Source organism: Lemur catta, chromosome 2 (genome assembly GCF_020740605.2).
Source record: "Lemur catta isolate mLemCat1 chromosome 2, mLemCat1.pri, whole genome shotgun sequence".
Taxonomy (NCBI): Eukaryota; Metazoa; Chordata; class Mammalia; order Primates; family Lemuridae; genus Lemur; species Lemur catta.
The window spans coordinates 98,711,334-98,735,046 of NC_059129.1; the positions used below are offsets into that span (position 1 = coordinate 98,711,334).

A 23,713-nucleotide genomic window follows, 5' to 3' on the forward strand; every position below is an offset into this window, starting at 1 on the left:
AATATTTTTTTTTTTTCTGAGTAGTTGATCTCAACCATGGGCTTAAAATATTCAGTAAACTATGCTGTAAACAGAAGTGCTGTCATCCAGACTTTGTTGTTCCATGTATAGAACACAGGCAGAATAGATTTACCACAATTCTTAAGGGCCCTAGGATTTCTGAAACGGTACATGAGCATTGGCTTCAACTTAAAGTCACCAGCTGCATTAGCCCCAAGCAAGACAGCCAGCCTGTCCTTTGCATCTGTGAAGCCAGGCACTGACTTCTCCTCTCTAGCTATGAAAGTCCTGGATGGCATCTTTTCCAATAGAAGGCTGTTTTATCTATACTGGAAATTTGTTGTTTAGTGTAACCACCTTCACCACTGATCTTAGCTCGATCTTGTGGATAACTTGCTACAGCATCTCCACCTGCACTTGCTGCTTCACCTTGTACTTTGATGTTATGGAGATGGCTTCTTCCTTTAAACCTCATGAACAAACCTCTGCTAGCTTCACACTTCTTCTGCAGCTTCTGCACCTCTCTCAGCCTTCACAGAACTGAAGAGAATTAGGGCCTTGCTGTGGATTAGGCTTTGGTTTAAGGGAATGTGGTAGCTGGTTTGATCTTCTATCTAAACCACTCAAACTTTCTCTGTATCAGCAATAAGGGTGTTTCACTTTCTTTATCATTTGTGTGTTCACTGGAGCAGCACTTTCATTTCCTTCAAGAACTTTTCCTGTGAATTCACAATTTGGCTAACTGGCATCAGAGGTCTGGTTTTTGTCCAGTCTCAGCTGTTGGCATGCCTTCCTCACTAAGTGTAACCATGTCTAGATTTTGATTTAAAGTGAGAGACGTGGGACTCTTCCTTTCACTTGAACACTTAGGCGGCATTGTAGGTTATTAATTGACACAATTTCAATACTGTTGTGTCTCAGGGAAAGAAAGACCAGAGGAAAGGCCAGTCAGTGGAGCAGTCAGAACACATCTATCGATTAAGTTTACTGTCTTATAATGGGCATGGTTAGTGGCACCCCCAAACAATTACAAGAGTAACATCAAAGATCACTGATCAGAGATCTCCGTAACAGATATAATAATGAAAAAGTTTGAATATTGTGAGAATTACCAAAATATGACAGAGACATGAAGTGAGCACATGCTGTTGTAAAAATGGCACCGATAGACTTGTTCTATGTCACAGGCCTTCAATTGGTAAAAACCACAATATTTGCAAAGCATAATAAAGCTAAGCACAATAAAACAAGGTTTGCCTGTACATGCAATGTATGAATGCATATACATATTTTATTAAATCTCTCTATGGGTGTGTACGTGCACACAAACAGTATCCTCTGCCACTCCCATTTATGGAATGGCAACTGATTCTAAACCTAAACCTGAGTTTTCAATAATAGGGCAAATTGAACCCTGAGTCTTTTGGTAATCATGGCAGGAATCCATGTGGACATTTTAGAAACAGTCACTAAAAATAATAGCCCAGGCATTTCCATCATACACTTTCTACTGCTCTGACTTAACCAAAGCTGGTTTCCTCTTGAAGCCACTTCTTTCGAAACTTTTAAGAGACTTTGGGGCTGTTTCCTTTCCCCCTGACCTGGATCTGGTAGGTTAGGTGGAGAAGTTAGAGAATCCCTTGCTTCCAGGTGCTCCCCACACCTGGCCAAAAAGCTCCACGTCAGAGTCTGCCCCAGTGGTTCTTGGACCTTATTGGCTAGGCCTGCGCATCTGTGAAGAACCTGTTAAAAATCCGGTTTCTCAGGCTTCATCCCCAGAGATCTGGATTCCATGGATCTGGGGTGGAGCCACCAAACCTGCAGATTTAGCTGACATCCTAGATACTCTGTGGTGGGTGGATCTGGGCTCTAAAAACTAGTGACACCATTTGCTTTTATTACTCCCTCTGTCTTTACCAAGTAATATCAACTGAAACCAGACATTTTCCCACAATCCTTAACAATTTTAATATGAGATTCTATACTTCTCTTTACCCATGTCTCTGTCGATTTCCCTCAGTGACTTTAACAACGGGATAGATGACCCGTCCAGCATCCTCACCTTACACATGCTCGAAAGTCTCAATGTCAAGACCTTGGTGTCGACCCACCCTAACCACTGGTTCCTTCAAATGTTTGCTGTGTGTCTACTGTGTGCCTGGAACACACTCAGCCCTGGGGATGTAAAGATGAAGACGACTTACATAATCTCTGTCCTCACGGGACGTAAAGCTTACTGAGAGTGACCAGCAGCATGACGCACACCCATTCACCTTGGCTATACCGTGGCCCTTGTGGTTTAAAATTCTTCTGTAAGAAACTATGACAGTCCCCTTTTGATTCAGTTTGTTCTTTCACTACCTCTTTCATTTCCTTTCTCCTGGGGTATCTGCCTTCATTTTTATTTTTTGAAACGCTTATTACAACATTCAGTTTCTTACATTCCCTCTGGCTGCCAGCCTCCCTTGGGTCTCTTGCTCAGCCTGGGGCCCTTTCACAGCCCTGTAAATGTCACTAATGCCAGAACTCCTCTAATTTTGACCCTAACCCACTGGATTCCTTCTCCTACCCTGAGCTGCTGGACACTCGGGAATTGCCAACTCACTTCATTACAAATTAGTAACACTTGAACTCAGCTTGGCTCTGAACTTATATCTCCCCTCCACCCCCGACAAACGACAAGACCTCCTTGTCTTTTCCTTCCTACATCTTTCCTAAATCTTCTTTATATCTGTTTCCTCTCTAAATCAATTCCAGAGTAGCTGTTTCCAATGTTTTCTATTTTCTTCCACCCCCAACACCACTCATTTGCATCCCCTACTCTTTGCACGTGGCTTTGCCTAAGCTTCCTAGAGCCCATCTGCCTGGAGTTCTGGAAAAACCTTCTGCCCATGTCATTCAACCTCGCAACTCCAGAGAAAGAAGGATCGCCCAGCCTTGTTCCATTCCTTACTGCCTCCACCACTACTGCACGCTTCTAATTCTCGCAACATTTTGTTTTTGCATTTCTCCCTTTGTTTGGCATAACAGACTCAAATTTCTTCTGTCCTGTGCAATAAAACAAAACAAAACCTTCTATATGGCCCTGTCTGCCCTATAGCTAAATCTCCACTATTATTATTATATATTGATATACAGGCTCAGGCTAATACTGGGCTACACCTTACTCCCTCCCCCCCCACTTAGTAAGATACCACGGAATTCTTCACAGGGTAAAACACCCAGACATAACACATTAAAACAATGGCTGCCTAGTATTTCATTGCATGGATGTACATACATCTATCTAACCACTGCTCACTGACACGTATTTAGACTATTTGTTATTTTTCTGTTATCAATGATGGAATAAATCCCTTTTAGGTAAATCTGGTATACTCATGCTATGATTTCTGTAGGATATAATCTTAGACATGGGAATGCTAGGTCAAAGTGTACGTGCATTTAAAAATTCAATAGATTTTAACAAATAATTCTCCAAAAAGAGCTTATCACCTTAAGCTTCTAATAATGACAATGTTTATGTAAGTGTCTATTTCTCAATAGCAGTGGACATTAAAATGAATTTTAATTTTTGCTAGTCTAACAGGAAAACACTGCCATTTCATTATTGCTTTGTTTTTTTATTTGCAAACATTTTCATCTATTTATTAGTCATTTTATACTTTGTCCTCGGAAAAAAAAATATGCCTGCTTTTTTATTGTGTTATGTTCCCTTTCTGATTGGTTTACAGAAACTCATCTTACATTAAGGGTAACCTATTTTCTGTCATGCTTTGTTTATATTTCCTCCCAGTACACCACCTGTGTTTTAACTTTCTTTGTGGTATCTTGAGCTACAAGTAGTTGCTAATATTTATGTATCCAAATATCTAGTCTTCCCTTTTAGTGTCCTATCTTATATAGAAAGGACTCTCTTCCTCAAGTTATAAAAATTTGTCTATATTTTTCATCTTGAAGTTTTACATTCATATATGTATTTGTATGCTTACACTTGCCTTTTCTTTTTTAAATTTTTTACAAATTTTTTTGGTACATTGATATATTCTGTAGTGGTGAAGTCTGGGATTTTAGTGTACCCATTGTCCAAACAGTATCCATTGTACCTAACATGTACTTTTTCGTTCTTTACCCATGTTCATATTATTTTATTTTTACATATGGTCTGGGGTCTAACTACTTTTCCCCAAATGGCCAACTATTACATACCATTTAATAAAGAATCTGTTCTTATTCTTTCCCTCACTGTTCAGAAGTGCCATTTTTGAATTGGTTTCTTTCCAGGCCTCATCCTTCTCAATCCCTATATGGTGGCAATTGCTTCTTTGGCTTCCTGGCTTCCTGGATGGAATATTTCTCTGGTTCTTTTTTATTTCTCTAATTCCTTTTCAACCTTCCTAACTGATCCATTACTGGCTCCTCTCCCTCTTGTTTTGCAAATTTCTACACTTGATCTTTTCTCTTCTCTCTGCTAACTCCCTCTCTGCTATCTCAAAGAGCTCCAGTAAGCTACTCTATGCGGAGGACCTGCACGTCCACATTTGCTGGCCCATAGCCAGACCTGTGGTTCCTGAAGGTCACCTCTGAGGGGCTGGTTGGGAAGCCCCTAAGGTCACCTCAGCTCTGGGGGTGCGTGCTCTCACGTGGCAGACGGGCTGTCTGCAGCTCCCAGTCAGCACGCCCCGACGCACCTGTGCACAGGCCCCTGCTTGGGGCTCTTACTGGGACTAATAGCAGCACTCTCTTCTCAGCCACCCGACTGTCAACCCTCAGGATTATATCCCGTGCCAAAGACCCCACATCCATGTCGTCATTTTGGCTTTTACAACCAGGTCTTCTCTCTCCCACTGGTACTGGCAGACCTGCTCAGAGTTGTCCACTCCGCTAGCCTCGTAACCAACCAGTCTCCCGGACTCCTCTCACTCGCTAAAGTGGAGTTGTGGCAGGAATATTAGAACCTTAAACCATTATTAGTAACATATAAAAATTATGCCTTTTACACATATATATATAATACAAGAGCCCTTGGTGCTTGGTGAGTAGACAGTTGCCAAAGCTTAAATCTATGTGTTGTTTTTCCATTATTCAATAGTTTTTTGCTACCGCAATACTCAGGGTTCAAGTTAAAAAGCCAAAGACTTCCTTTTCCTTTTTCTTTCTTGTAAGCAATGAGAGAGCTGACAACACACGTCCTTCTTTCTGAGTGTCCACTGTGGACACAGCCCTGCAATGGGATGCCAAAGCTTTTACGGGATCCTTCCTGGAGAGGAAAACAAAGTGCTCACATGGTATCTAATAGGCGCCCACTTGAGTAATAGAAAAGGTCTGTCTGTCATCCAGGGCTAATGGCTCACAGCATGAGTCTGACAGGGCCCTGTCTTCCTTCTTCCTGTCAGCGACAGGGCAAATGGGTCGTGCGACAGATCCAGTTCAACAAGGGGCCTGTGACCCAGCATCCCCTGTCACCTTAACAGATTATAAGCACCGCCAGAACATCCACAATGGACAGGTGGTCTTTGGAAGCACTCCTAAGATCTCATAAGACAGACTACGGACACGAAGTGTTCATCCACAGTAAATAAAAAACAATAAATAAAAAAGAAACCTTACAACAGTGATTCAAAGCCACAGTTGGTTGGCCCAAGTTAAACACTAAATTAAGAACACTTCTTTCCTTAATTGCATTTTCTTCTCCTTTAAAACTTGGATTCTTTCAGCATCTTGGGTGGCTGGAGGGGAAGAAGGTAGCTCTGGTCCCTGATGTTGTGAAGAAGCAGGAGGCCAAGAAGGTAGTCCATCCGCAGTCTGAGGAAGGCCCACAAATTCTGGCACTGGACAGGACATCCAGACCCAAAGGGACCACACCTGCTTTGTCAAATGGCCCCACTACATCTGGTTGCAGTGACAAAGGGCTATCCTCTGTAAGAGGCTGAGAGTGCCTCCCACGATTAATCAGTTCTCCCAGGCCTTGGACCACCAAACAGCTGCGTAACTGCTTAAGCTGGTTCATAAGCACAGACCACAGACAAAGAAAAGAGAAGCAGAGACTGTTGGCCCATGTGGAAAAGAAAGCTGCTGGCAAAGGGGATGTCCCCCCTGAGAGACCACCTGTCCTTAGAGCAGGGGTTAATGCTGTCACCACTTTGGTGGACAACAAGGCTCAGCTAGTGGTGACTGCACAAGATGTGGATACCACCCAGCTGGCTGTGTTCCTGCCCTGTGTTGGAAGATGGGGGTTCCCTACTGCATTATCAAGGGGAAGTCCAGGCTGGGGCATCTAGCCCCCAGGAAGACTTGCACCACCATCGTCTTCCACAGGTTAGCTCAGGAGACAAAGGAGCTCTGGCTAACCTGGTGGAAGCTATCAGGGCCAATTACAATGACAGATATGACAAGATCCACTGTCACTGGGGAGACAATGCCCTGGCTCCAAAATCTGTGGCATGCATTGCCAACCTGGGAAAAACAGAGGTCAAACAAACAAAAAACTTAAATTTTTCATTTTGGAGACTCACAATAGCATAACAATGTTACTCTACATCTAAAATCAAGAACATTAAGCACAACAAGGCACACTCCTGGTGAAGCCCATGCAGTTTTTTGATAAAGGACAGAGAAGAGTATTTTCTGAGCAGTCACCAGATTGTGCCACCTGGTAAACAAAGCTGATGTCAGTTTTTTCTCAGCCCTAAGAGAATAAGATGAAAGTCCCAAATTCTGGGACTTTAAAATGTTTTAAGATACAAGGAGAGGTTGTCACTCTAGGACCTTATTCACCTAGCAGTTCTCTCTTATCTGACAAATGACAAAATAAGACCCAAGAAGATGAGATGCCTGAGAAGGTAATACTGTCAGCTTATGGAATATTGCCACCAAGGGCTTCCAAGTCCCTAGTCCAGAGTTTTTTCTACTATACATTTCTACAAAATATTCTACAAAAATTTCTACTATACTATTCCTACAAAATAATTCACTTCAAACCATTACTTCCTCATATATGTCTTCACTGGATGCAATGATGCAAAATGTTGTTAGAACCTTTGGCATGGATTTAAAACATCCATTTTTTCTCCCCAAGACAATGACCACCTGTTTCTAGGAAATCTAGGGGACAAATATCATTCTGCTGGAGACGGTATGCCTGATTTGCTTTTCTGTTTTTGTCATGCTCTTAAAGAGAAGACTCATTCAAGCATTTCAAAAAGCCATGTTCCAGATACAGGGGTGGCTGTTATTATCTTAGCAAAATGAGTCTGCATGGAAAGGTGATCCTTCTCCACACAGCCATCAGCGTTACCATCTTGAAGACAGATTATTAAAATGATAAAAATCTCACTACTTCTTGCCATGCCATTCTACCAAAAAATTGGGTATCAACAGTGTTTGTAAAAGGCTTAACAGATACAATTCACTTCATAAATGAAATAAAAAAATGCTTGAGAGAATCATAAAGAAAGCAATTCCAACTTTCTTAGTAATCAGTTAAATTTAAATCGACTTCTAATTTTGCACATTTAAAACCATATTCTAATGAATGATCATTTAACAGATTAAGAGCTTGCAGATCCTTGAGCTGAATCTTTAAATTAAAAAAAAAACTACTGAAGAAAAGGTTTACATTTACAAAAAGTAGACAATCTAAAATTTCAGAAATAACCCATTCCTACTGTCAAGTGTGACTCTCTGGAGGCACCACCAAATATAAAGCAGTTTCACTCTGGAAGCGTGTTCCGGCACAAGATGGCAGTCATGGAATACACGTCTAGCTGCCTTAACATGTGAAGATGGTTTCAAGCAAACGAGATAAAAACACATGCCTTTAAAGGAAACATAAGAACAAGTAAACATAGCAAATCAAGGGAACATCAGTGTTCTTTCTAGCAAATGACATTAGTTGTGGAAGGATCCACTGTCTCTCCTGAAATGATTACTCTCCTTGAGATGAATGAAGTTAGTAATAAAATCAATTTTGTTAAGACACTCAAATATATGTAGCCATTTAAGTTCCCCCAAACAACCTTCTGATGTAGTTCAGATTCAGGGCTGAGGCAAATGCCAGGCCTCCCATTATCCCCGGTAACGGGCCGTGCTCACACATGAAAGATGAAGGTAAATGCAAAGGGCAAGGCTTCACAGAGAACGTCTGGTGACAGCAACTCCTGCCTAATTTTAGAGCCTGACAGGTTGAGAGGAGAATGTTCATAAAAGGGTGTTGAGTTCCTCCTTTTTATCAGTTGACAGAGGCCACTTGTGTGGCCTGTGCTAAGTGTGGCACATACATCTGACAAGAAGCAGAACTGCTCTGAGATTCCACAGTCAAAGCAAGGAGGGAACAAGACATTCCATTACCCACAGAACGGGGCAGAAGGCAACCTCTGTGCCTCAGTTACCTTGTAAAACAAGTATATGAAGAATTTCCTAGGACTTAAGAGGGAGGCACTGCACATTTCTGTACCGTGCTACGGTTAAAAATACCAGCCTGGCAGTAGAAGGCTGTAATGCTATTTTCCAGGCATTTAACTTTGGGGAAGTGGGGATGAGTTTAAGAGTCACCTTTCGGCAGAAAATATAAAAGGAAAATCTATTCCAGACTGCATGAATTAATTTTTCCAAGGATGGCTGGACAATTTTGCAAAAGTGGAGATTTAAAAGCTCCCACGGGGCACCTCAATAACAGCAAAGTCAGGTCTGTTTAAAAATCTATTTTAATGTTTTGTACATTTGTTGAGCACCAACAATGTGCTAAGTGCTATGCTGACAGTCTTTGCTGAAATTCATCAGCTCTCTAAGGCTCAGCCACCTGCTCTTTGGAATAATAGGCCTTTTCCCAGCCCCGAACTGTGAAGCAAGAAGTGAAGTTCTGCACTCAAGCAAAGAAGAGCAGTGGTAGAGGCACAGTGGGATCTTGTGCCGTGGCACCTGGATGAGTTTATTCGGATTTTGGAAGTATTTAGGTATTTTGAAGTAGAAAGACACGCAGGGCTGCGATGAATAAATTTGACTTGATTGTAGAACATAAAAGCCGCCTTCAGTTCTATTGCTCTGATTTCTTTGTGGTCAATGAAAGCACATGATCAGACAATTTCATTAAAGCGAAGGGACCCCACTCCACGCAGGGACCCAGAGGAAGCAGCTGCTTGTTCTGGTGCACTCCAATGGGATTTATTTCTTTGTTTATTTATAATATTTATTTACTTATTTTCAAATTGTAGGAAAAAGTTTATTTGTTGGTTATTGTTTAAATACTAGAATTCCCCATTGATGATACTGATACAAAATGTTAGTTGTTAATCCGTGCTAGCCCACCAAAAACTAATCTAACATTATTGGTAAAAATGAGTCATTTTTGAATCTCTATTAACAGTTGAACGAATACATAAATGAATCTGCACTAACACTGGACCCTCCTTCTCACTCTTCATGCAATTTAACGTGCACTTGCAACCATCTGATGTTAAAGACTAAAGTAGCCTCATGGGTGAAAAGTGCATGACAACCATGTAGACGGTCAAACAGGACTGTGGTCTTTATTTGGTGGTGACCAAAAAGGCTGCAGTTTAGTACCTACACTTGCAGTTAATGGTAACCCTTCTGTCCAGGCAAAGTAATTAAGGAGAGCTATGAAACTGAAAAGAAAACTAGAGGAGACCAGGAAAAAGAGGCAGCGTGAGCCCAGCCACTGCAAGCTGGCAGGTACCCCTGTATTTCAGAAAGGACAGGCAAGCCAAAATTACAAATTGCTTTCCTTACTGACTTGACCAAATCGTACATTTTTCCTCCAAAAACCTTGTCAAGGGTTGCATTTCATGTACTTACTATAGAATCAGCCTTCATAACAAAATCAGATTTTTCAGAAGAAATATTATACATAATACAGTCAGAATCACTGATTGCTTTTTCTTCGTCTTTTTTTTCTCTGAACGTGTAGGTGTTTGAGTCTCTTGTATTTCTTCTTTTACACTGGATTCGGGCTTTTGAAAACCATTTCATTATCTTTATTATCATCATTCATTTCAGCCACTTCAGATTTTCGTTTCTCCAAAAATGTTAGTGTACGACCTGGGGTGGGGCCCGGCCAGCCACGGTCTGCTCAGGAGTCAGGAGCGCCTGACACCTGCCGTTTCATTTTCTTAGGTAAAACCAACGGAAGAAAATTATAATCAATTCCTTTTTTAGCTAATTTCTTCCTGAGTAATTTTTCTTTCTTTTTAAATCATCTCTCCATCTGTAGCCTTTGCATAAGTGTCTGTCTCTGATTATACTGTGTCACTACTGGATATGATGTCTGTTTAAATTGAGTATTCCACTTGCTGAAAAGTTCTGTATGTACTTTTTCAGGTGGTACAAAACAACACTGCAAGAGGCTTTCACCAAAAAGGTAGTTGTTCATTGTTTCAGCAACTATCTTGGCAATATCATCAGGCTCAAACTCCACAAAGGCACACCCTCTGCTGTTTCCAATCCTTTTATGTCTGGACAGTCTAGTCTTGTAAAACTGCCAAACTGAGAGAAATATGCTTGGATCTGGGTTTCACAAAGCATTTTAGGTAGGTGGCCCACACAGAGTACTCCAGGCTTAAGTTTTTCTTGCTTTTGTCATGGGGTTATGCGCTAGTGAACCTGCGCTACCTCCTTTTGAAACTTGACGTCTTCTTGTGGGTTCAACAGATCAGCTGGGAGGGTCAGCAGAGGCTGCCAAGATGAGGAACCTCACACGGTGCCCCTAGAAATCTACAGTGAGATTTAGACTACGTATGAATGCCTGTGTGTGTGTTTTGCTCCTGCATGAAAACGTGATGAATCCATCATCAGGGGACCAGGAGCTCTGGACTGTTTGCATTCAATAAACATTTGTTGAATGAATAAATGAATAAGAATTACATATTAAACACTCTTTTTTTGATCCCCAAATACCTATACCAGCCTGCCTCAGTTCCTGAGGCTCAATGACATCTTGGCTACCTCTCTCACACCATCTTATCTGCATGGTGGCCTGGCCTTCCATGGGCTCCTGCTTCTGGTCTTTCAGCACCTATTACCAGATTAATTCCCCTGAAATCTTCCTTTTAGTCTGGGTCACTCCACATTGAAAACGTATAACACCTCTCCAATCTCTACAAAATGAAATCCAGCAACTAAAACTCTCTATTCTCTGCCTTCAACTTTTGTGAATCCGTCTCAATTTCAACTGTCCTCTCTACTGATATTGCCACTTCACACCTCCAGAGCTCCAATCCCAATGTCATAAGCCTTTATAGACTAAATCACAATTGAAAAAAAAAAAATCCACTGGCTCTTAGGAGTTCACCTGTTTGATCTCCTCCACCCCTAGCCAATGCAGGCACCCCCAAAGCTACATCCCAGGCAGGTTTACCCTTTGCTTGAATATTTCTAGCAATGAGAAAGAAACTTCAAACAGCACAATGGTCATTCATTTCATTTTGGAGACTCTTTTAGAAAGTTTCTTTACCTGAAAATGTCAAAATACCCAAAAACACAGAAAACAAAATTAGCCAAGGCTCTGGAGACAGAATCTAGTGATAGTAAATTCCTATGCAAGATAGTCAACAACTAAAATTTCCATACACTTATCAACAAATGTTAAAATGCCTGTCAGTTAGGTTCTATTGATATATTTTACACAATGGAGGTTTTCCTTAGTTCTTACTTTGGTCAAAATTCACGTTATTTACTTTACTTGATGTGTTTAAAAGACTTATTTAGTTCTTACATGTACCAAGCACTATTCTAAGGGCTCTGGAAATATTCTCTCTCATTTTAATCCACATATGAGGTCTACACAGCTGGCCTTCTATATCCACAAGTTTTGCATCTGCAGATTCAGCCAACTGTGGTTGAAAATATTTGGGGAGGGGGAACCCCACCAAACAATATAACAATAAAAAATACAAGCTTTAAAAAACACTAGAGTATAACAACTATTTACATAGCATCTACTTTGTATTAGGAGACATAAGTAATCTAGAGATGACTTAAAGTATATGGGAGGGAGGATGTGCACAGGTTACACGCAAATACTATGCCATTTTCTATGAGGGACTTGAGCAGTCTTGGACTTTGGCATCTGCAGGTGGTTCTGGAACCAATGCCCTGTGGATATGGGACACCTGCACTCCAAATACCCTTACTTTTCAGGTGGGGTTATTCTGACCCAGAAAAATTAAACAACTAGCCCAAATCACACATCTCATAAATGATAGAGCCATGATTTGAACCCAGGCCTTCTGGGGCTCCAGCTACCACACTCTTAGCCACTGCAAACAAGGGGTCAGCCAATCCCCTAGGCCCTCCCTGGCACTGTGCTGTGCCCTTGTGTCTCCCTTCCAGGGCTGTGCATCTATTTGCCTCTGTACCTAGGATGGCACCTAGAAGACAGTAGGTACTTAGAAAACACATGCTAGATATAAAAGCATACATTAATGCTCAAACTGGACCTTATATTTCCATTGAACAATGTGAGAAAAAGTATTTTAAATGGCATTTCTTTAAAAAAAAAATTTATACAAATAGAGCAGCCTAGAGTCTGGCCTCAAAAACACTTGTAAGTTGAAAAGTAATAAAATAAAAATTAACTCTGGTTGAAGCACTTAAGAGATTATATAAGCTTTTGAGGGTCACAAATTTCCAACTTATTACTAATGAAAAATATTTAACATCTGACATTTTATGTGTAGCTGTTAATCTATTAATTTAGCAAGACCAGGCAAGGAGCTTCATGGCTCCTAAACTGTTTAGTTATGCTAATTTACTGCAGGAGACTGCACCTGCATAATAAAAACCCAACAAGGACACTTGAAATCCATTTCAAATCCTCATTAACTCAAAACTACTGGCAGATCACTTATTTATTTTATTGCCTTAGAAAAACAACATTAATAACCAAAATGCTGAAAAGACAAACCCTGGTCAGAATGTTCATTAACAGAATAGAGGGAGAAGTGCACACTTTAAACATTTGTGGCTGGTAGTTATTTGCTCCTTAAAAGGGTGAACTATTACAGAGAGACAGCGGTTAGTGAGGAGCGAGCAGAGAGGCGTCTGTGCTATCAAGCTGGCCACAGCAGTGTGGGCATTAAACAGGACCGTATAAAGCTGAGTGTGGCCCTGGACTGAGGACATCCACAAAGGCCCCAGAACTAGGAAGCTGGCACAACTGGCCAATTAACACTTTTTGTTTGTATATCCAAGGGAAACTGAGATGCAGCAAAACACTGTCACAAGCAAATGCACACAAAATAATCTTTCCTGCAGAAAAACGAGTGACTGAAATGTTGAAAAGGGGAATTTGGAAATAAAATTCTCTGCAAAAAGACATTTATGCAAGTTTCTGTTGGACAGATCTAATGCTATTATACTCTGATCCACTTCTATTTAGAGTCTCTCATACAATGCAAATGCAAATCACTAAAATAAATCCTTCAGGTGACTAAGAGGCAAAACAGAAATCCATCATAGATGATTTCAAGTTACTTAAAGAACTTTCAGTAAGAAATCCATGAGCCCAGTGCCCTTCACCCCCACTGGGAAACGTGGGGCCAGAGTGGACTCAAGCTGGAGGACGAGGCAGCCTGCAAAGAAGTGGTCAATTAGGAGAGGCTGGACTAGAAGCTTAGAGGCAGCACCACAACTCACCAGGGGTCAGAAAAAAAGGAGGAAAAAAATGAGGGCAAATCACAAAGTTCAGAAATCCTGCTGTGAAGGTACAAGACCAAATCCTTTTTGACTTATATTCTAAACTTAGCTGTGTAAAATGTTGTTTTATGTTTGTGTAGTAGTGTAACAGTGGCAGAAATCTTATCAGTGAAACCGTACATAATTTTATCTTTTTGGATGGCAGTTAGATGCGTCCTACCTCCTCATTTTAGCCCAGGCACTGTCATGACAGAAAGGTCTTGTGTATTCCTTTGAAATGCTTTTAAACACAGAAATAATATACTTTTAATCATATATATACTTCTCGATTATCACCAGTAATTAAGAAAAACAAATGCTGAAGGTGAATAATTGAATCATGCTCAAGGAAGATCCAGAAAAGCACATCGTATACCGCACTGAGCATAGACGGCACTCAGGACTGTGGACGGGGAACGTGTGACGATTATGAAGCATCAGGGTATGTGCAAGAAAGCTGGCAACAGAGCCAGTACACTGAGTACAGAAACTTTCACTTAGCACATTTTGAGTGCTATTTTTTCCTAGTAACTATACAGTAGGAATATATCATATATTATCAGCACACAAAGCCCTGGGCTGTAAGGAGACCCCTCAACCCATTAGAAGCAGTGGGGCTCACCGGCCCCACTCACATGCCCTCTTCAAACCACTGCTATGTGACATTCACTGGCCCCTCCCACGGTCAAATGCTCATGGCCAATCCCAACCCTGCCCAGGCTGTATCCCCCGTGACTGCTCTGCAATTCCACGCCACTGTCCTTGAAACTCTCCTCCCCTGGCTTCTCCGATGCAAGCTATCCTGGCTCTTTTTCCTCCCTATTCCTTTAAATGTTCTGTAAGACTGTGGTCCTCTTCTCCCTCTACACACACGTTCATTGACTACCACCACTGCGGTTTTCCCAACTGCCCCTGGCTCCTTACCCTGACTCTCTGAGCACCTGGTAGGCAGAGGGCCCCATGTGCATCCTACACAGCCCCTTCCAAGTCTCTGGACCTGTCTCCCCTTCCCAGGCTAGTCTCCCGCTACGTGGGCTCCAGCCAGGCAGCCTGCGTAACTGCCGTGTTGGCCGTCCCTTTGCTTTTGCACAAGCTCTTCCTCCCTCGTCCTTCCTGTCTGCCCAAAGCTCTCCTCCAGGCAGGAAGCTTTCTTTTCAGTGCAGTCTTAGATGCTCCTCCTTCTCTAGGTTCCCATGGGACCTGTGATTAGCTTAAATATTGTTCCCCTCCCATCACATTGCTGGAAAGGTTTGACTGCATCCCTATTACATTTCTAGCTCTGACAACGCCGCCAGGACACAGTGCTTCATAAATGTCTGTGAAGTAATTATGTTCATTTGCTTAATAATCTTTTCACTCAGTTATTCCTAAATACTCATCTGATTTCTCACTTGAAAATTCCATTTTATTTAAATTAGGATTAGTCCGTATAGCCACCATTGTCTTTAGCATCCTTTGGTGTCTCGATGGGGGAAGGGGCACAGTTACTCCTGGGACCTCACTTAGACTGACACGCATCTAAGACATTACAAGAAACCCAAACAATGAAGAAGACGTGTAGTATATACAGATCAATAAAACTATTGAAAAGTGAAGAAGGAAAAGGAAACTGAACGCATGAAATAAGAGACTGCTTTGAAAAATATGATGTTAGAAAAGCCAAAAGCCACTTAAAAGGATGAAGCTATGTGTCCAGAGTTTGAAAAAAATAAATACAAAGTAATGATCACAAATTCTCATAAAACATAATAAGGGACCTGTCAATTGAATTTCCATGTTAGCAGAATTGTTTGATTGCTCAACTTGTCTAAAAGGCTCCCAAGCATTTGTAGGCATGCACCAACCTAGAGTTGGAGGACTACAATGCAATAAATGTGTGCTAGGAAAATATAAAGAAAAATTCACTTGGATGCTCTAAAAGGGAGGGACAGTACTATTTCCTGCTTTGGTCATAACCAATGATGCAAAATAACACTTAAAGACTAGATGACAAAAAAATTCCACAGAAGTAAAAATGCTAGTGAACATTCATTTTATGACAATATTTGTCCACTTTGGACCAGGACCAAGTACCCTACGAGGGGAGAGGCACATGGTCCAACACAGAAATATTACATAAAGCAAATGTTCCATTTTTATAGGTTTCTGGCAACAGTGAGATTATTTCAGAATCCATCATCTATCACAGCCTCTTTCATTCCTTTGTTAAGTATTGATATGTATCTACTCTGCATTCTGGGCGCTGAGGACAAAGCAGTGGGCAAAACCACATTCCAAACGGGAGACAGATGAACACACAGACAAATGCTGGTGATAAGTGCAACGGAGGAACAGTGAGGCTGGGCGGGGGATGGCTGCTGTATTAACAGGATGGGGAAGGAGGGAGTCTCTGATCCGTGCAGATCAGTGAAGGAGTGGGCCAGGAGTGCGGTGGGCATTCCAGGAAGAGGGGAGGGGTCTTCGCCTTGCACAAGCGAGGCAAGGAGGCCGGTATGGCTGCAGCAGAGCGGGCAAGTGGCAGAAGATGAAGTCAGGGACAGGGCAGGGGCCATGCGGTGGGGGTCTTGAGGGCATTACTCAAGGCTGGTCAAACCAGCAGACCAACGTAATCATAAGGGACACGCTACTTCCTAAGAAGCCGCATTATCCTAGGGAACAACAGGATGAGTCACTTCTATTTTAGCCCTGATCTCAGAACTGCTGCCCTGCCTGCTAACACTGACCCCAGCGAGGAAGTCAGCCCGCGGAAGCATCAAGAATGACATAAATCATTCACCCAAACTGACACCACCACAAACTCGATACTGTGGGCGTAGTGTGTTTACAGGGGACCGACTCACCAATGTCACCCCCAAGATAAAGCCTGGCTAGACCACACTTATGTTTTCCCACTGACGAAAGAGCCCCATATTAAAGCCAGTCTGGCAGGGAGAGCTCGTCTCCTCACGACCATATAAACCAACCGTGCTACACTGGCCCTGTGGCCCAGGGCAAACCCAGTGGCTGTGGGGGACAGCAACCCAAGAAGGGGCCACAGTGCTCCAGAGAGAGCTCTGCTCAGAGGGTGGCCCCAGGGAAGGTGGGGGACACAAAGGCAGGTGGGCAAGGAGGGGCTGGAGCAGGTAGATGCAAAAATCAAGAAGAACGAGGGCTGTGCCTGGCACGCTGTGACTACAGTGAGGTCACGAGTGGCCACCACGCCCCAGGGCTGCCTCCCTGGGCCCGTCCTCCTCTCAGACCCTAGGCCTGTGAAGAAGTGTGGGCCCCATCCGAGGCTCCTGCACCCGGGTGGGTCCCCAGAGGGGAGTCAGGGGCCTGAGAGCTTGACAGGAAGCTGACCTGTAAGAGGAGGCCACGCAGACAAGCCCGGGGTTAATCATCAGCTCAGCCGGCGTTGACCGGCAGTCCTGTACGGTCCTTGTTAAGTAAAGTAGGAAAACAGACGTTACTTCATAAAAAGACCGTGTGCTCAGGACACAAACTCTCCCACTACTTTGAGTGCCAGAGAAAGTAATAAGGCCCTTGAAGAGAAAAAACATGATTATTCACTAGATTTTCTAGAGCTGTTTATATTTTTAAAGAAAATCCTCAGAAAAAAATGAAGGCTTAAAATAATGGAATGAATTTCTCCTGATAGAATTTCAGGTGCTGTGGTAAAAAGATGGGTGAGGGTGCAGAGTGACCCCCAAATCCCGCCCAGGCCTAGCCTGCCTTCGCTCGGGAGGGAAGTGTGACGTCAGCAAGGCTAGTCCCATGTGCTCTGTCCTCTCTTCTTCCAGCACACAGAGGACTGGCCGTGACGCTCCCTGCCCACTCTTAGGTTGGTCTGTCCTCATGACACACTGTTGGCCAGCGACAGGCAGCTGGGGCTAGGAGGTGTCACATCTAGACAGAAGGACTGAGGGCCATCAGGGGATGCTATGCGCTTCCCCTCTGTGCCACAGGACAGGCGATGCTTGAGTGGAGAGGCCCCGCAGGCGGGCCCTGGAACGAGGGACAGTCCAGGCTGACATCCTACAGACAGGATGTGGGAAGAAGATATGAACTTTTCTGGCTTTAAGTTCCTGAGATTTTGGAGTTGCATGTTAATCGCAATGACCTTGACTATCCTGACTGATACAGAAAAAAATAACCAGGTAGGAATCCAATCATAAGCAGAACATTCTAATGCTCAAGTGCCTTCCCACTCCTAAATTGAAATGTAACAAAAACCACCAGTGTTTCAAAATTCTAAAACTCCTTTTTGATTTTTAGTTGAAACTCAAAAATTGTTTAGAAGGAAAAATAGGCAACGGGGTAGAGAATTCAGGGCCTAGGAGTCTCACAGAAGGAAAGCAAGGAGCCGACGGGGGGATTCACAACTCCGAGGCCCCTAGGCACTCTCGCACACTTGTTCTCTTTCTTCCTCCTGGCAGAGTGGAGGAAGTGTCCCTCCTCCTGTGACAGGCAACCCTTCCACTGGGGCTCAGATCCCCTCACCTTCTCGAGGACTGTGGCTCCTGTGGTGATTCCCTGCCTACAGGTACCAACCCTTCAATGCACCAAAATAACCTGCTTTCTCTCCTTAACACGACACTGACCTCACACACCCCGTCCAACTGTTGTTTATATCTGTAAGGGGTCTGTTTTCTTCCCTTCTCATACCTTCTCCCTGATCTTGAACTTAATACCACAAAAGCTATGGAAAGCCACGTTTATCAAATAAGTTTATAAAATGAAAATTTGATGTTTTGATGGATAGGTTTTCTTAGCACAGCTGTGCCAGTTATTCAACAGGAAGAAAACAACAAACTTGAAGAGTAATCTAAAGGCGAAAGAGAGTGGGAAGATATGAACCACAGCTGTTAAAAATCAGAGATGCTCAATTAACCTACTGGGGATTTTTTTCTTAAAAAACCAAATATTTTTAATTTAAGCTTGTCACATTACAGCAGTAATACAAGATCGTTGTAACTATGAAAAAATGCAATACAAAAATGTACAAAAGCAGAGCTAGTCCTCCCCATCCCTCCCTCACACTCACCCACAAAGACACCAGTATCAGGGGCACCGGGTACTCCTCTCCTGTCTTTCTCAATACGCAACACACCCTCGTCAGCCACCAGTCTGCCTCCCTCCACCCGAAAACTGCTCTGGCCGAGGCTCACCAACAAATCCACCTTGTCAGATCCAAGAACTCCTCTTCCTTCCTCACTTGACCAACCAACGGCACTGAGAGCCACCTGCCGCTCCCTCCCTTTAATACCATTTCCTCAGCTTCCTGGTCCACCTGGTCTGTGGTTTGCTGATTTTCCTCTCACCTCTCTGGCTGCTTTCTTTTCAGGCTTCTTTGCTGGCTCTTCCTCCTCCAACTGAGCCCTAGATGTGGGGCTCCTCGGGGCTCACTCCTGAGCCTTCTCCACTCTTTACGTGCTCCTCATGTGACTTTGTCCTTGTCCCTGGATTTAAGCAACACATTTACGCAGAAGACTCCCACACTTATAACTCTACCTCAGAGCTCCTCCCCTTTGAGCATGAGACCAAGTATCTAACTCCATACTTGACAATATAACATGTACCGAAAACTTAACGTTCAAAATATGTTTGCTCCCAAACCCATCCTACCCAACCCACTGCCAACTCATTGGTGAGCTGTAACAGCGGCTCAGATGCACCGTCTCGGAGTCATCCTCGCTGCATCCCTTTCCTTCCCCCTCCGCATGCAACCCCTCAGCGTGTGTGCTGCTGACTCCGCCTTCCAGGCATACTCCAAAGCCCCTTCCCGTGTGCACACGCCCCACTCTAGCGCGGCGGCCTTACCTCTCACCTGGTCTACTGCTACAGATGTCTCGCTGCTCTCTCTGCTTCCCCATCAGTCCCTCTAATCTGTTCTCCACAAAATAGAAAACAGTTTTCTCAAATCAGAACCATTTTCCAGTATAAAACCCTGCAATGACTCCCATCACACGTGGAATAAATCTGAAATCCCTACCATGGCCATGAAGCTCCGCCTTCCCCTTTGCCCATTGTCCATTTCCCCCTCAACTCATTGGCCGAGTCCTCTCTCAGGTCCTCTCTGAGGCCAAGTGCTTTGTTCTCAGGGCCTTTGCTCTAACATTCTGGGCTGCTTGGTCCCAATTCCACGTAGTTGGTTCCCTCTGAGCCTTCAGGTTTCCATTTAAATGAAAACTCAGGGAGCTTTCCATGAGCCCTGGATCCACAGCAGGTCCCCTGTCATTCTTGGCTGCAGTCCTCGTTTATTTCATTCACAGCTTTCCTCCCAACTTGCAATGCTGACATTTATTTCTGTTTGCTTGTTTTTGCCTGTATTCCTCATGAGGGCAAAGACCACATTTCTTTAGGTCGCTGCTACACTCCCAGTGTTTAGCACAATGCTTGGCACATGGTAAATTCTTAATAAAAACACACCGGTGGGATGAATGAAAGTGGTTCTTCCCCATCCCATCCCCGCTCATCAATGCTGACCGAGAATTTCCAATGGAAGGCAAGGAGGAGATCCACTGGCAACCACTCGTAGACAGGAATGAGTTGCAAAGTCCAGACAGGGGAGCAGAGGCAGCTCCACAGAACACTCCTTTGTCCCTCCTGTCTCTGAGGATTCTGAGCAATGGTGTCAAAGTCAGCACTGCCAACACAATCAAATCCACAGATTCTCAAACAAGATGCCATACACAATTTAGATTTTTTAATACTTTTCCCCAATCTCTTCCCAATACTTAAATTAGCTATATGCATATTAAACTCTGGAGCTGAATGAACTAGATATATCCCAGGCAAACATAGAAAATGTGAGGTTCCAGATGCAGGCAACGTAGTATACGTAATGATTTTTTTTACTACACTCTGAATGATTTTCTATTTGAAATCTAATTTCAGAATCACCCACCACCTGAAAGGGGATCAAAAGGCATATTCTGTTTAAAAACATGTTTGTATGCATATTAATGCTTATGACTACTCCATAGACACATGTATGCAGACGTACCTCGCTGGCAGCTGGGAGGACACAGGTGTCATCTATTACAGCAGAACTAACTAGTAAATGATCTTAAACACAGAATTAAGATGGACTGCATTCATCACTTTAGCCTGAGTAGATGATTTATATTTCTTTCTTTCTTACATTAACCAAGGGAAACAATGAAACTTTCTCTAGTGTCTTAATAAAGCCACAGTGATTTATGTTAATTTCTACATGAAGACCCAGAACTACCTACCTCAGGGTACTCAACTGTTTAGTTGTGACGGCCTGATCAAAGAAGCTGACACAGCTTCTCAGGGCAATTTACCCCAAATCTACCTCAGGAGAGATGAGCCAATGCAAGGAACACGGCACAGGGCCTCGCACACACCCACGTTGTGTTTTCAAGCAGAATGTCCCCTTGCCCCGCCTTCTGCTTTAGACTGAGCTCCCAAGGGCAGGGACAAGAAGAGAAGTTTCTACAGAGGAGTTGGGATTTGGTTGAATACTGAAAAATGTGTAGAATTTCAGAGAGTAAAGAAAAATGAGCAGAACCAGGATGGAGCACGGAGGAAGGACAGAACGGCAGAAGGGAGGCCGAGTACCGGGGTCCCTGGGTTTGGTGGGAGTGAGCCTGGAGTATCTGGGGTGGGGACTCCGCGGCAGTGGGGTGCACCTGGGCAGGGATTAAGGAGGGTACTGAGAGCTATGTAGAGGAGCACGCACTGGACACCAGCAATGACGAGGAACCCCGTGTGTGTCCCTGTGTGGTACCCTCACAACGCCGTCCACGTCACAATATTTTACCATCTTTCTTATAACTAGGACAACACTTCTGATCTACATCTTACGCTCAGCACAGAGTGTGAATACAGAATAATCAAGTCTACCTCTCTAAACTCAGGTCAGGGTACACTTAATCCAAATCAAAAGGTTATACTTGTAGAGATGGAAAATTTTTCCTCCCTTCTTCACAGACCAATGACAGTCATGCCAGTAACGTTTTTTCCTCTAGGGAGATAATGGAGTATCTCCAGCGCTGGGTCTATTTTTACTCGCCCCATCATCCAGCATCAATGTTACTCCAAGCAAAGCAGAGGGGAGGGGAGGAGAGGAGAGGAGAGGAAAGAAAACTATGGAGTAGGCAGAGAGCCAACACCAAGGCTCCTATTGATTCTTCTCTCTTTTGTCCTAAAAGACAGAGTAGAGCAGGAAGTCAAAAAGAGTTGCATAGCTGGCAACCTACAATGTTGCCCCTGGGGTTTATCACAGAAAAGCAGGAAAAAATTGCCCCCAACTCTCTCCCGCCTAGCCTTCCTGAGGTGGAGAAAATCTAGCCAATTGTCAGATTCCAGTTTCTAGATGTTTTCCTAATCCTGTTAATTCTTTGTCCACCTTCACCCACTAAGAAGGCGGAAATACACGGACAGACTCTGGAATTGATGTACCCCTGAAGAAACAGCAGGAGACAACGTCGCTTGCTTTGGGTATAGAAGTTACGACCCAGATATACTGAGTAAGAAGTAGAGGTCTCAGACTAGTTTCCAAAATATATCTGTGAATGTTATTCTGAGTTTGAGTTTAGAAGCTGACTGGTGCCAGTGTGGGCATTAATGCCAAGCCCTGAATAAGATCTGAATAAGCCCACCAGAGACAAGATGATAAAGCAAAACCAAACACTTAAGATTCATTTCATTTCATGTATTTCAAATTTTGGTTTCAAGCTTTCACACAGTGATCAACATTTAAAACTTAAATAAAGCTCCTCAGGTAAAAACATAAATGTACGTGTGTGTATACACAGGCATACCGCAGAGATATCATGGGTTTGATCCCAGACCACTGCGATGAAGTTAAGCAAGCCATGCAATTTTTTGGTTTCCCAGTGCATATAAAAGTTACACTATACTGTAGTCTATTAAGTGTGAAATAGTATTATGTCTAAAAAACCCAATGTACATATAACTTAATTAAAAATATATTGCTAAAAAATACTAACAGTTATCTGATCATTCAGTGAGTCAATCTTTTTGCCGGTGAAGGGTCTGGCATCAATACTATGGCTGCTGAAGGCTGGGGTGTCCATGGCAATTTCTTACCATAAGACAACAATGAAGATTGCCACATCGATCGACTCTTTCTTTCACAAGAGTTCTCTGAAGCATGCAATGCTGTTTGATAGCATTTCACCCATAGCAGAACTATTTTTGAAAATTGGAGTCAATCCTCTTAAACTCCAATGCTGTTTTATCTACAAATCCTTTGTTGCCATTTCAACAGTGTTTACAGCATCTCCACCAGGAGCAGATTTCACCTCAAGAAACCACTTTCTTTGTCCATCCTTAAGAAGCAACTCCTCATATGCTCGAGTTTCATCATGAGACTGGAATTCAGTCTCATCTTCAGGCTCCACTCCCCATTCTAGTTCTCTTGCGAGTTCTACCACATCTGCAGTGACTTCCTGCACCAAAGTCTTGAACTTTGCAAAGTCATCTGTGAGAGTTGGAATCAACTTCTTTCAAACTCCTGTTAATGTAGATATTTTGACCTACTCCCATGAATCATGAACATTCTTAATAGCATCTAGAATGATGAAGGAAAGGTTTCCAGAAGGCTTCCAATTTATTTTGCCCAGAATCATCAGAGGAATCACTATCTACGGCTGCAATAGCCTTATGAAATGTATCTCTTAAATAATAAAGACTTGTAAGTCAAAATTACTCTTTCATCCATGGGCTACAAAATGGATGTTGTGTTACTGGCATGAAAACATTAATCTCCTTGTATATCTCCATCAGAGCTCTCCGGTGACTAGGTGCATCGTCAACGAGCAGTAACCTTTTAAAGGAATCTTTATTTCTGAGAAGTAGGTCTCAACAGTGGATTTATTCAGGAAACCATACTGTAAACAGATGTGCTGTCACCCAGGCTTTGTTGTTCCATGTTTAGAGCACAGGCAGAGTAGATTTAGCCTAATTCTTAAGGGTCTTAGAATTTTTGCATTGGAACATGAGCATTGGCTTCAACTTTAAGCCACCAGCTGCACTGGCCCCTAATAAG

The 23,713-nt window shown here is 43.0% G+C and overlaps 1 protein-coding gene and 2 pseudogenes across 2 annotated transcripts in view; 1 reads left to right on the top strand and 2 right to left on the bottom strand.

The window, feature by feature from the left end:
• The window catches only part of LOC123633112 (prolyl endopeptidase), a 136,632-nt gene that overhangs the window by 17,250 nt on the left and 95,669 nt on the right, over positions 1-23,713 (bottom strand). The window lies entirely within an intron of this gene.
• LOC123633490 lies at positions 5,408-6,525 on the top strand (annotated as a pseudogene).
• Positions 9,884-22,739, bottom strand: LOC123633491 (annotated as a pseudogene).